We start from the raw sequence: 14,455 nt of genomic DNA, 5'->3' as shown, positions 1-14,455 counted from the left end.
GACATTGCCAATTATAGAGTCCTTAGATGGCCGTCTTGTAGTGTTTCTGTGAATGTATAAAATCTGGTTGAAGGCTTTTGTCAGGTTTTCTTCTCAATAAACATGTCATCATGTTTCCAGCCAGCAAATGATGCAAGAGAACAGTGTATCATGCCTTGAAGTGTGTGCAGCTGAAGCACCTGTTAGCAGCTAGAAAGGAGAGGTCTGATCCTGTCAACTGAGCACATAAGGAGTGGACAGCATGATTTATCCAGTGTGCTGCACATCTGCTAATGCTATGAAGTGACTGGAATCCACAGCCACAACTCGGTGTACAGGTGGCATAAATATATCTCTGTTAAACCAGCAAAAAGCCACTGCCTGGTTTTCGTTCAGACACTCTCTGTCCAAGTCATATCGCCGTTACATCACCCAGAACAGAGTCGGGTGGACTTTGACATCTGATCACAATGAAAGTGTTGCTGTTTTCTCACTGGGTAAACCAGCATTTGTGTGACAAATCAACAGTAAAACCGACTTGATTCAGCCCACTTCTCCACTTTTCAGCTTCCATCTCTTTTTCATTTCTCCCCTCCTCACAGGTATGATGACTGTCAGCCATAATGCCGGTCAGCATGAGCCCGGCTGCAGCAGAGCAGAGTGCTGGAAGGCCTGTGCGATTACCCCTGGCCCCCTGCTGCGAGCACTGCAGCGGTGGAGGGACTGAGTGGGAGAGTGGTGAGCTTTTAATACCATGCACAATAGGGCACCTCAACCCCAGACAGGCACCATATTTACACTGAGCTAAGGCTCTCCCTGAGCCTTATGACAGAGCAGGCAGAATGATCACCCCTCGCCTTGCAGCCAGGGATCCATAATTCATGAGAAGAGGTGGATGGGGTGCAAACAGGGCATGCTTACAGAGGGGTGGGGGGTGCTGCCTGAGGAGTGTGTCCTGAGCCCTGTGTGTCTAAGTAATTAAATGGGATTAGGTATGCGCTGAACCCATTTTCAGAGAGATTGGCTGGCAATGCCATTATTATTGGAAAGGATCAGAGGGGCTTATAGGCATTGAGGAGAAAGGTAACTGAAGAGAGAGGTTTGAGGAGATTTATTAAAAGAAAAAAAACCCTACTTTCTCAAATGTGGGTGGCAGGTTGGAAACAATCATCTTTTACGTCCCTTTTCCCTCTTTGAGGCAGAGAGAGGTGAGACAGATTCTGTCTTGCGGTTGAGCTTCCAGTGAAGATGTGGAAGGCACATAAACTCGTCAAAGAAACCAGGGCTAACTATGTCTCTGCACCTCTGCTCTGCCCAAAACATCCGTTTCTAATTTGTGTGACAATGCCAGTGTGGATGGCACCTGATTTGCAAGAGGGTGCCCGGAGCAGAACTCATTTGAATAAGCACACATTCGAGTTATCACGGATCAGGAAGAGGAGCTCAAAGACAGACAGGGCGCAATTTCTGTGCTCAGTAGCTCAACACCTCAACAAACTCAGTTAACAATAGGTCTCTGTGTGCACCTGGACTGTAAACCTAACAATAGAGCGGAAAAAAAGGTCCAAACACAATCCTGCATTGTAACCCAAATGTCTTATTCCTAATCTGAATGGATGGTAAATCCCGGCTAGTGTGCTCTACTGAGGAATGATTTCCTTTTGCCAGAAGAGCTGAAGCAACTTCTTGTTTGTGCCTCCCTTTTCCCTTACAGAGAGAACCTTTTGGCGACAGCAACCCTGGGAGAGATGCAGAAAGCACGTCCCCTGGGGAGAAAAGCTGCCTCAGGCTTCAGAAAGCCTATTTACAACAAGCTGTGCTTGTTACTTTCATCAAAATAGAGCACTGAGCTTTTCTCTTGCCTTGTTTTTTTGTGCTTTTGGCAGGAGGTTGTTATTGTAAAGCACTGACTCCATTGTGCTCAGCAGTGCGGTGAAAGTCTTGCTGTCCACAGCCATAGAGAAGACAAGACATGAGAGATGGCTAGATGGAAAGAAGGGAAGACACCCTTTTCCCTCAAGACACCAGACTGTTTTATAGACTTTGAAGGAGTGTCTGTGGGACGAGTAGAGAAACCTGCTATGTCACCGAATTTTCCCAACCTTTGATCCTCAGCTGTACTCCATCAAGATCAATTAGAGGATCGGTGGTCTCTGGCGGGCACGTTTGTCATAATCTATTGGGTATGGTGCATTCCACATATTGAAGGAGAGGACAGAAAATCAATAAACTGGATTGGGCTGCCAGGCCCAGGGGGAGGTCTCCTTACCCTGGCTTGCATGGCTCAGGCTCAACTCCCCTCCATCAAGCCTCTCCTTTTACTTCTGTTTGAGCCATTAAATTGAATTTCACCAAAAGGTCTCAACAAAAAAGAAAGATATATAGCATATGGCTTTTGTATTCCACAGACTCTCCATTTGCCCTGCAGGCAAATATGCAATCACATATAGTCAATGTTCAGGAAGGGCTGCTGTTTGCTTTTGATTTTATAAAAAGCAAACACCATCTGATTTATCACTCCAGTAGGCTTTACTCACTAGTAGAAGATATACCCTCGCTTTCTGTTTGTCATCGTCAAGCACTGACACATACTGCATGGAATGGATAAAACCATGAAATACTTTTAGATTGTGTTACACTTTAAATGTGTAGTGAGACAAAGGCATTGATCTGACAGATCTTTTGGGTTGTATGGAAGCCCCAAACGCAATTTCATTGTTCTTGACAATGACAATAAATAAATAAATACTAAAATACTAAACATGCACATTCTAGTTTGCTCTTATCAACCCTGAGCAGAGGGAACAGAAAGGAACTCTGGTGTGAATCAAGGTCAATGACTCCTTGACAACTGTTCCATCTGCGAGGTATTATCATTTCATTACCTGCCCACGTCAATAGCCACTGCTGTTTTCTTTTTGACTCCATTTCCATAGTAACTATTGACTCGTTGTTTTTAAGGAGCCAATCACTCTTGGACAATTGTCTCAAAAGCTCCAATTAATGGTGAAAAATCAGTCGCAGCTTACGGCTGGTTGAAAACTCTGCGTTTGCCTGTATGGGAGGATAAGGCTAAGGGCGACACATGCTGTCTATTGTTCCCGAGAGGTAATAATCATCGAAACAGTATGGCAATCTCCCACAAGGCAGAGATTTCCATATACATGACTGACTGCGTTGCTGATCTGGTTATTGTCACTGTCACCATCAGCCCCCGTGCACGCTCCCACTCCTAAATTTCACCACCTTTCCTCTCTCTTTCTTCAAGTATGTAGAACAAAAGAGAAAAGAAATATTACCCAAAGGAGGTGGTCCACCTACAAAATCTATAAAGTCCTCCATCAAAATCAGCTCCCTCGCTTTATGAGGACATTAATCTGCTGCTGCAGTGCTCTGCTCTTCAAAGCACCTTGACAGTGTGATTGTGCCCCCCCCCCCCCCCCCCCCCCCACCCCCCTTCCTCATGGATGCTGTTTCTTGTGTGCTTTGTTATACAAAATCTCAAAAGTTTATCAAACGGAGGTGAGGCTGTGAGAAAGAGACTGCACCTCAGAGAGAAATAAAGGATGGAGATGTAGAGAGGACAGAGATAGATGGAGAGAAAGAGAGGAGGGAGGAAAGAGCAGCACTTCTGAGTAACAGCCCTGCCAAAATAAATCCTCTACGGGAAAAACAAAACATCCTGTGAAATAAAACTCTAGCATCCCCATCCGAAAATGCTGCAACCTTCATCTATTACTCTCAAGTGTCAGATAAATGTCTGGAAGAGATGGAGAAGTTGTCCTTGCAGTTGTGCTTTCTCTGCCTAAACTCTGCATGTGCCTTCTCCCCGTCCCCCTCCACAAATATGAAACTCACGCAGCATACGCACGAACACACTCGGCTATGTACCACGGCTGGGTCAGTCAACCGAGAGCATCTAAGGTGGACTTGATACTGATTTTATTGACTGTCTTTAGGCAGGGGAATGAGCGATGTCTGTCAAACTAGTGAACAAAAAGAGGAGACAAAGTTAAAAATCCATCATTCGGATGCTATTGTCTTCGCGTTGGTCATGATAAATGCGGCTTACAGATACTCCCCATCCGCTATTACAATCAAATTCATCTCTGGCTGTGCTCACTGGCCCCAGTGAAGTCTGCCAGAGAGATTATCTACAACACACAAGAAAAGCAGTGCTCTGTTCTTTAACAGCCTTTCAGTGTGCAGAGAGTTACCAGGAACATGTGCAGAGCTGAGCCAGTGGCACTGCTCTGTTTAGTAAATAAATTAAGTCAGTAAATGGGGATGGCAAGAGTGGGACCCCCGCTCTTGTTAATTATGGCCTTGGCTGCAGCTCTGGGACTCCTGAGCTAACAGATAGGGTCTGGGATACTAAGGTTTCCAGGTGGGATTGTCAAACTAGGCCCTCCTGTCTGCTGCTGTGGCAAATGCAGGATCTCAGACACAAATTATGTGCTGTCAATGGAGAGGAGGCAAATAAAATGCGCGCAGAATAATCTCCAGTAAGAAGGCTCCACTCCAGTCGTTTCATTTAACAGCCTGTCCTTTTTTTAAGATTCACTTAGTAATCACAGATGAGATGTGCACATCAAACAAGACGAGCGACTTTGGTCTACACAGCTGCCTTATAAAAAGCAAACAAGCTATAAATAAAAGAGAATTTTATAGAGGGGTGTCTGTCTGGCATGTGTAGTTGAAATAGGGAGAAGAGGAAAGGAAAGGAAAGGAATAGGGCATCTGTGAGACATCAGAGACCACAGTGCATGACATTACTTATTATGAATACAATGTGATGCTATTTAAATGTGATGGTAGGAACAGGTTGGCTCAGGGTGGGGCTGGTGTCACAGCTCGTAATGAGATGCTTTGATGTGTCAGATAAGGGGGAAGTGAATAAGGGAGAGGGCCCTCTGGGGAGGAGAGGCGAGAGGACACCCAGCCACCATCACCACCACCTCCTCCAAAAGAGAGGAAAAAGGAATAAAGATGAGAAAACTGTGGGTGGAGGCAGGAAGCAGTTACACATTAACCAGACAGGACATAAAGGGTTTTTAAATAACTAAGCCACGCCTCTTAGAGCTGCTATATACCTGACGAAACTTCTGCTGGAGTTAAAAATGGTGGATTGAGTGCTCAAAATTTTCTTACTGGGGACGTGTTTGACAAGACTGTTTAGTTATATGACTGATTGATTTTCAGTCTATGCTCATAAAATATTATTTATGAGCTTATGGCAACATCATAATTATTGGACAGTAGCACAAGTTCAGCAAATTGTCAGTGATTTTTTATTGATTTTATTTGATTGATCTTTTAAAATTATAATATCAATAAAGACACGTATACAGTATCAAACACTGTGCTGTTTTCTGGTAACTCAGCTCGTCAAAGCACAACACACACACTCACAAACACATTTTTTCCTGACCTTAAGAGCGTTAAACTCACTCCAGGTGTCCCGACGGGCTCAATCTGGGACGCTCTGCCATTAGCAGATTTCTCCACCCGCTGTCTCAGTGCAGCCTGCTTTATTTTTGTCAGAAATCAATCGGCCCATCATCAGCTTTACTATGTGTTTGTGTGCACCCACTGTGCGCATAAAACCCATGCGCTCAGACAGTCACATATACAAACAAACAGAAGCCTGGAAACAACACAGGGGCCCTGCTTGATGTTTTTGATGGCAAACAAAGTGCAAAGACAGAGAGGAATAATTTGACAGAGAAAGAGAATCTGACAGTGTGTATTTGGAGGCCTTGTACTTTTGACACCTGCAAGTGAAGCAGTGTTATTGAAGCTTACTTTGAAGGCAAGGGTGGAAGAATAATCAGGGCCTGCTTCTGAGTACACGGGGGAAGCTCGGCACAACATGCTTTTTATGATCGCAAACAAATTGATATTATTATTAATGTCACCTCACATGAACTTACATATCAAGAGGCAAAGGTGGCTTTTGTTTTGTTTTTGGTGCACATGCCTCTTTTATCTGAAACAAGTTTGTTGTCCCTAACTATTCTACTGGCTTCTTCTTTTTTGCAGGGGTATCTTGAGATAACCAAGACTCTTATTTTTTTTAACTATCTCTCCATCGGGGCAGGTTTGGGGTTATCGTGAAGCTGGATGCTCAGCAGAGTTGTAATCTACCAGCCTGCTGCTCAAACATCGCAATCAATTATCAGCTGTCTCAACAGAATCAGAGATGATCTCCACGCATTGTTCCATGCGGAAAGTCCAGCGCACACAAAAGAAAGGATAAAAATCTAATGAGCTGTTGCTTTGCACTGCGACAAATCTGCAAAGAAAGACTGTGAATAACACATAAGGTGAAATAACATGAAAGGACGTGAAAGGAAAGTCAAACCCTTACTTGAACGGTGTAGACAACAGTAGGTTATTTACAGTCAACGTCTGGGACGGCGACTTGCGTTTCACCTGGAGACCCATAAGCTCACAGAATCATCAAAGCAGCAACTGCCACAACCTGGCGTGTGTGGGCCCGTGTGTCACACCTCATTTCCCCCGAGTCTTCATGTCTGTTGACAAGCAAATGACTTGGGGGAAACATTCACATTTACACACCAGAGGTTACGTGCCTTACCTTTATTTCCCATCAGCAAAAGCCTGGAAATATGGAAATTTGACTCCTACATACTGGTAGTTAAAGTACTGTCAACACTGTTTTATAAAAGGTGTTGGTGATCACAATCATATATTATCACAATAATCACAAAAGAAATCCAGGTATTCCCTTTAATCAGATTATATTAACTGGCTTTCAAGGCTGTGTTTATAGTATATATCAGTTTAAATGAATAATAATAACCAAATATTACTGTAGTGAATTAGCAACTATGGTTATATGATGGCAGTGGAGGCATGTCCCATAATGAACTGTAGAAATTATAATAATACTTGAGCCAGCAGCTATGGATAGCTTATCGCCAGATTTGGAAACACAGTGAAATTATGAGGCTGGCTCCAAGGTCAAAGGTAAAAAGAATGTAGTTACAAGTAACACTAAAGCTGACAAAGCACTAAGTCTTATTTATTACGTACAAAAACTGAAATATATGAATATAAAAAAGCACACACACGAGGACAATCTTTCTTGGTTCTTTGTTGTTAAATTACTGTTTAAGTGAGGTTTTTTGTCGGGTTTAAACAATTTGTCCAAAAGTGTTTGTGATTTTTTTCACCTGAAGACACACCTTTTGTTTTCCACTGCATCTGGTCTTTATAGTTAGCAAATCTCCACTAGAGAATTTCATGAAACATATTTTCTAAAATATCAACATTACTGCTTTTTGTTTGATATTTAAAAAAAAATTGAGCTGGGGTATATCCAGAGGGGGGCATGGGGTGGCACTAGCCCTCCTGTAATACGATTGGCCCTCCCTGCTGCTCCCACACCAAAGGAATTGGACTGAAATACTGTCAATATTAGATTTACCCAAGTATTTTACTGAAGTCTAATGTACCTGCACATTATTTAAATATTACCATGTTATGCTACTTTCTGCTTTTGTTACACTATATTTTGGACATACTCTTTGTACTTTATATTCCATACAATTCAATTATTTATTATTTTGCTGATAAACTACATCATTATAGATTATGGTACCAAGCACCACCTAGACTGACAATCATCAAAAACTGCAACATTAAAGTTGCCACTTTAAAATGAAAGAGATTCTCGCTTGAATACATCAGCAATTATGATCCAATAATACATATATCATTCTGAAAAGTACACGTACTTTAGGTACTACTTATATATTTTGAAAATACAACTTAAGCTAAATAAGTAGGATATATAGGATATATGTATCATAATTTTAGATATTACATATATCATATAGAGCAGCACAGCGGCACTCCTAACAGCAAGAAGGTCCTGAGTTTGACTCCACCATATGTATGGAGTTTGTTTGTTCTCCTAGTGTTGGCGCAGGTTCTCTCCGGGTACTCCGGCTTTCTCCCACAGTCCAAATATATGCAGTTAGTGGAGTTACATTAATTGGTCACTTGAAATTGCCTATAGGTGTGAGTGGTTGACTGTGTTAGCCCTGTGACGGACTGGCAACCAGTCCAGGGTGTACTCTGACGCTTGCCATGTCAGCTGGGATGGGCTCCAGCCTATCCAGCTGTGACCCTGAAGTGGATAAGTGGAAGAAGATGGATGGATGGATTTTTTTTCCACTGTTTGTTTATTTTTTAAAGGTCTCCACAGAGATGTTGCCAAATGCTTATTTTTACAACTACAAAGTTCCTATCCAAAGCATTCTCGTGTTTTATCACTGGACTGCAAAAACCACAGAAACCTGCAGCAGAAGTCACTGGGTCATGGCAGGGGGCCTCTGCTTACAAGGTTGTTTTTGTACAAGTTTCACTTCCGGCCCTTCATCTTGACAGCAAGTCAGAGTCTCTAAATCTTTCCCTCAATAAAAACTCTCCTTTCAGGCCCAGGTTTTCACCCTGCCTGGCCTGACATCCCCCGCATGCTGCAGCTGTGACCTCAGAGCTCTTTATGCACCACAGTGGGAGGAGGTTACACAGTGGAGAGCATGGCATGTAGGGTTGGTCTCTGTAAAGTAGGCTATTTTTGTTCGTACACTCTTGATATTCCTCTGATGTTGCTGAGACCGATTAGGTTGAAATTATTGGACTCTTCCATATCACAGTTTTTGGGCTTGCATTTCCATTAAAAGCTTTTTGGGATGTCCAGAGAAACATTTTCCCGGTGTGTATAAAGAAAAAGTGGTTTACCATTCCCAAATTTGTACAGTGTACTATATATTTTTAAAGTTGCATGAATAGGGGGCACAAATTCAGGTGGACCCAACCTCAAAGCAATACATGTGCTTCTTTGTGACTACTAAATATGTTGCTAGTTTAGTTTAGTTATGATGAAAAAAAGGTTAACTCTGCACTATACATTTAATTTCTTCTTTCTAAAAGAGTCAATTACAAATTACACCGCTAATAGCATTCATCTGTTAAATTCATCTGATAAATGCTTAGCACCACATTTTTTAGCAACTGCTGTTGCTATCATGCTTTCAGAACACTTTTAGCAACCTACCACAGCTGACTGACAACTTACTTCATTATCAGTTTTATGATGAGATGGTTAACACACATCTTCACAGAAACCTCAATAATCTAATTAAAGTCCAGATCGCAGAAACCTGCCTGCTCGCGTTTTCATGAGTGTCCCTCGAGTTGATGACCTCTATTACTAGATTTACTGTGGTGAGGTGAAAATAAGCTCCTCCGATTTCCACTGATCACCAGAGGGCACAACATGCTCCTCTCTGCTGGGTGGGGTCATAACCCGTGAATTTGAAAGTTCTTGCACAGAAGGAAATCTGGCAATTTATCTAAAGGATCACTTAAAGGTTTTTGCATAGAGAACAAAGGGCTCTGTAAATCATTGCTAATCAGACACCGAGAAGAAAATTAAATCGGTGGGAGAATCAATTGTCTCCGATTGATCGGTGTAGAGGACAGCTGATTTGGCCCCAGAGAGTTGTGGAATTCCAGAGGCCATACACAGAGACACAGATCTGTTTCCACTTTGTAGTCACAGCTGTCAGAGCTCATTTCTTTCAAGGTGGATGACCGTTTCTGAAGGTAGCTCTGCTGGGTTTAACTAAAACAAAACCTTAGAGGGAAGAGTAATATGAACAGAAAGCAGTCTGATGGAATCTGACTGGATAGAGAGAAGATTAAGGCAAAATTGTCCTCAGTCTTTCTTTGCCTGTCTGTCTCCCTCCTTCTCCAGCTTTACTCTTGGAAGTAAACAGATCTTCAATCTACAGATGCGCAACAGATGGCTTCAAGTTTAATGATGGCTCATTTCCTGATTTTTGAGGTCACAGACACAGTGATTTACCAACATCGTGGAAATATTTTTCACCTTGAACAATTACATTGTGGTAGTAAAACTATTTGGAATGACAGTTTGGGCACACAGGGGTCAGTATAATTACACAAATTAAACAAACTAATTCTGCCATCATACAAGCATCTATCTATGCAGCCAGCTACATAATATGGACAAAAAATGTTGGGTCACACCTAATCTTTGAATTCAGGAGTTTTCAGTCCCATTGTCACAGGTGTCTAAACTCAAGCCCCTAAACTCACAGTCTGCCTTTACAAACATTTGTTAAAGAATGGGTCATTCTACAGGGCTCACTGAGGTTGAGTGTGGTGTTGTAATAGGATCCCACCACCGCAACAAGACAGTTTGTGAAATTTTTCCCCTCCCAGATATTCCACAATCAGAGAGCAGGGTCGCCGAGTGTTGAGGCACAAAGTGCGTACAAGTTGCCAACGGCAGCTTTAGATCTCCAAACCTCCTCTGGCATTAACAACAGCACAGAAACTGTGCACCGGGAGCTTCGTGGTATGCTTTTCCAGAGTTGAGCAGCTTCTTTAGGTATAATGTATTGGTGGCCCAGTACCTTTGTCCATGTGGTACATTTTGCATTGCAACTCTTTACTCTTTTTTTTATTTCTTTGTGCTCTGGACAGGAAAGTTTAGTCTGTTGCTCCATCCATCTGCCAAAGTACATCAACAGCTTTTAGAGGGCCTGCAATCAAATTTCATGGTTTCCAGAGGACGAGGCCTATGACTTGGGGGATTCCCTGCGTTTTCTTCTGAAATCACAAGTGGGGCATCAACACCAGAACAGAATTCATTCGTTAATATTTTTTAAATACAAATACCAGCAAAAAACACTAAATTCCATCAACTTTAGCTGTACATTGCTATTTCAACCTTGTATTCACTATAATTCAATACACTAAGTCAGGGGTCGGCAACCTTTCTGATGACAAGTGCCGTCAGTGTGCCATATGATTGCATTAGCAATAAATTTAATAATGCTCTATATTAACAGTTACACACTATATAGAACCACTTTATATTTGTTTGCAGATGTTTGCAGCTATCAGCAAATAGTTATCAGCTATTTTGAAACAAAAAAAAAGACACTTTTTATCAATAACAAGAACTCCATAACAGCAAATGAACTGTACAACAGAAAATACAAATGCTATTTATGGTCTCCTCACAACAATGGTAAGAAAAATAAACTGGGCCAATATGGCATGTTTGTTAACCCTTTAAGACCTACCATAGAACCAAGTCCGCCAGAGCTTATATTATATTTTTACATGTTGTAGTGCCATTTTTGGGAGCATTTCAAGTTGCTATACATCAATACAACCATTACAGCCTAAATTTTAATAATATGCATGCATTAAGTGCATAGTAATTACATAAATTGCAAAAAAAGTGCAATAAACTATAAAAAAATTGAAAATCGTTTTTGTTTTTTTAACATATATTTCTAGTTAGAGAAATTTAAGAGGCTTATCCCTCAAAACTGTAAATACAAAAAAGTTGCACAAACTAGTTTCCCACCACAGGAAATTTATTTTGAGTGTCTTCAAAGTTTTAATTTTGAAATACACCAATTTCTATACACTGCAGGAAAAACGAAAATAAATATTGCAAATTTGCAAAAAAGCAGCATATGCATCAAAATAAACTATTTCCAGCAGTGCAATATGAGTCCTAAGCATCCCAGAAATGACACAGAAAGTCATAAAGTCAAACATAACTTTTAAAAACACCAGGCCTTGATGGCCTTGATGGGAAAAAACTACATTTCCGCGAAAATGACGTCACTTCCGGTTTCGGGCAGGTCATGGTGGACATGAGATAGTTCGTGCTGATGGGCGTAGGAAGTGTTATGAACAGCTGATCGGATCGGCAAAGCCTGTTTCTGGAATATTATGTTTTTGTTGCTGCAAGTGCTTTTTATGCAGTTTTTGCAAAACTATATGTGGAAGGAAACTGTGACCGAGGACAAGCTGATGGCATAAGATGTAAGTACAACTCCTCTGGTTTCATATGCAAAAAAAATTTTTGCGCTAGCTCATGTGGTTGCAGTGCTACCAGGATTTAAAAATAGTTATGCAAAACGGAGCGTGCCCGCTCTGGCCGGTTTTAAAGGGTTAATACACATGTTAATGTGATCTCTGGTCTCCCACTCAGAGACACAGGTCTCCGAGGGTCCAGCATTCAGACGGCTACCTGAGGACAGTCATGTGAGAGAAAATCTGCTCACACAGATATGTAGAACCAAATACTGTCAATAAGGCCTCTGCAATGTTCTGAAGACAATTAAACTTGTCAGGTAGTGATGTCCAGCAGGTGAAAATGCAAGCTCCATGAACACACACAGCTATGGATTCCAGCTGCTTCGATGTTGCATTAACTGGCATTAACTCAGCCAGTTAATGCGAGACAAATTCAGCTGCTCATTAAAGATTTCTGGTTTGATCAGAAAAGAAAACATTGGTCCATACACCTGAAAGTCCCAAAAACACATTGTGAATTCTGTCTCGAGTCTACGGATGTATCCGTGTATTTCCATGGTGCTAATGCTGCACTGAGCGGAAAGCTCCTGAAGCATTTGAAGTGTCGGAATGTGGAAAGCTAACAACATCCCTCTCATTAAGTTATTTTTAGCCAATTACAAGTTGAATCTGGTAGTTGGGGTTGTTAGTTAAGATACCGTCATTAAGAAGAGGCACAACTAATCTGTCTATCAGAGCTAATTTACGATGTGCACCGCTGGCCTGGCCATTTATTTTTAATGCACCTCAGATTAATTCACTGCGTGTCGTGCCCAGGGCTGGACTGGGACAAAAAATCGGCCCGGACATTTTGACTAGAGACCGGCCCACCAGGTATTAAAGCCATAAAGCCTTTGAATGAAAACAAACGCTGTTGTGACAGTGATGTACAGTCTTGTTGGTATATGTATGATTTCTATACATTTTACGTCAGATAAAAACTTTGGTTTTAAGCTTCAGATAATTATTTAATAACAGCCAGACATTTTAAATGAGAATAAGAAAGTATTTCTTTGTACCCCCCTCTCCCTGTTAATGCCCTACATGCCCCCCTGGCAAAACTTTGCTAGACCCGCCCCTGCACAGTTACCAGCTGTCAGCTACATAGAAAAGGATCCTGGTGTTATTTGTCTCTCAGAAACAGTTCATAACTTCAACTCATTCATGTCACCTAAAAGGTAAATCTGTTTCTCCATCACCTGTTCAGCTCTGATGATTCAGTAAGGACATCTCCTGGTTTCATCCTCATGTTTCCCTCTCACCAGATAACCAAACCGATATCATGACCAGCAGCTTTACAGCTGTGGCTCCAGCAAACATCAGCTGATACTAGAAATTAATATTAAATAAATTCTAACAACAGCTGATCAAGCTTAAACATGCTGCTGTTGTTTAGCGCGACATCCGGCGGTTTCCTCTTTCTGGCACAAAGTGCCCAGTATGCCCGATGGCCAGCTATGGTCGCGCCATCAGTTAACCCTTCTGCACACGTGCCTAGGATTGCCGACCCCTGCACTAAGTGATATGGTGACATGATGATGTATAATGGGCTGAGGACTTAGCCCAAAGACCCAATGACTAAGAGCATGCAAAGCTAAGCTGGTAGCATGGCTGTATATTCTTAGTCATTTTTTGCAGCCTTTTTTGGCTCATACCCAAGCCAACAAGTGCCATTATGAGCCATTAATATGAACCATTCGAGTCAAAAAGTGTAATACCCACTGCATTAGTTGCACTAATGCTTTGGATGTAGTTTTTAGAGTAATGAAACTACAATGACAAAAGAATTAGCAAGGATGTACATAACCTAGACTATGAGCATTTAAAATTAAAGGTTATAAAACAACAGTTATGTATTGCTAATAATCTACAGCTTCAGCATTAACCACAGGGTATGTAGGTTTATCCCCACATACACAATTCACTCAGTGCCAGCCTCTCTTTGCATGTGTCATGAAAAATATAGTTGTAAATTCCACAAATGTTTCACCTTGTTAGAGGTTTACAATTATAGCAAAGACCCCTGAGGCAAACCTAATCTCAAAGTGAAGGGAAATCTTCTATCATATCAAGTGAAATTACTGTGAGCTTTTCTCAGCCTATTCCGATAAGATACCGATCAGCCAAATAGATTGGCTTTTCCATTATCTGCTGGGAGATCTTGGAAGGCATTGGGTAGATAATTTGCTAATGTTTCCTGTGACCTCCCCAGATTCAAATTATGTCTTTGGGTACATGTCAACTCAATCCTTCTGTTTACCACGGAGTAAGCACTCAAAGAGCCATTAATATTCACTGCAACGCAACTGTCTTTCCACATATTTTTCTGCAGCATTTACAGACTCAAAGAAGGGTAGACTCCATGTTACTTGAAGGGTATGGATAGAGCTGGCTGAGTGCTTTACAGACCTTGTGGGTGGTTAGAAAAGAAATGACAAAGCCAGAGATGAAAAAAGGAAGAACAGGAAGAGTATAGAAGATGGGGACTAGGGAATAATAATATAATTTAGAAAGTGAAAAATCACCTTTAGCTGCC

Source organism: Aulonocara sp. 'chitande type north' Nkhata Bay, linkage group LG12 (genome assembly GCF_057382095.1).
Source record: "Aulonocara sp. 'chitande type north' Nkhata Bay isolate Kocher_YH1m ecotype deep benthic linkage group LG12, A_spYH_male_GT1.1, whole genome shotgun sequence".
Taxonomy (NCBI): domain Eukaryota; kingdom Metazoa; phylum Chordata; class Actinopteri; order Cichliformes; family Cichlidae; genus Aulonocara; species Aulonocara sp. 'chitande type north' Nkhata Bay.
The sequence above is the reverse complement of the archived record's forward strand: the minus strand, read 5'-3'. Positions refer to the sequence as shown.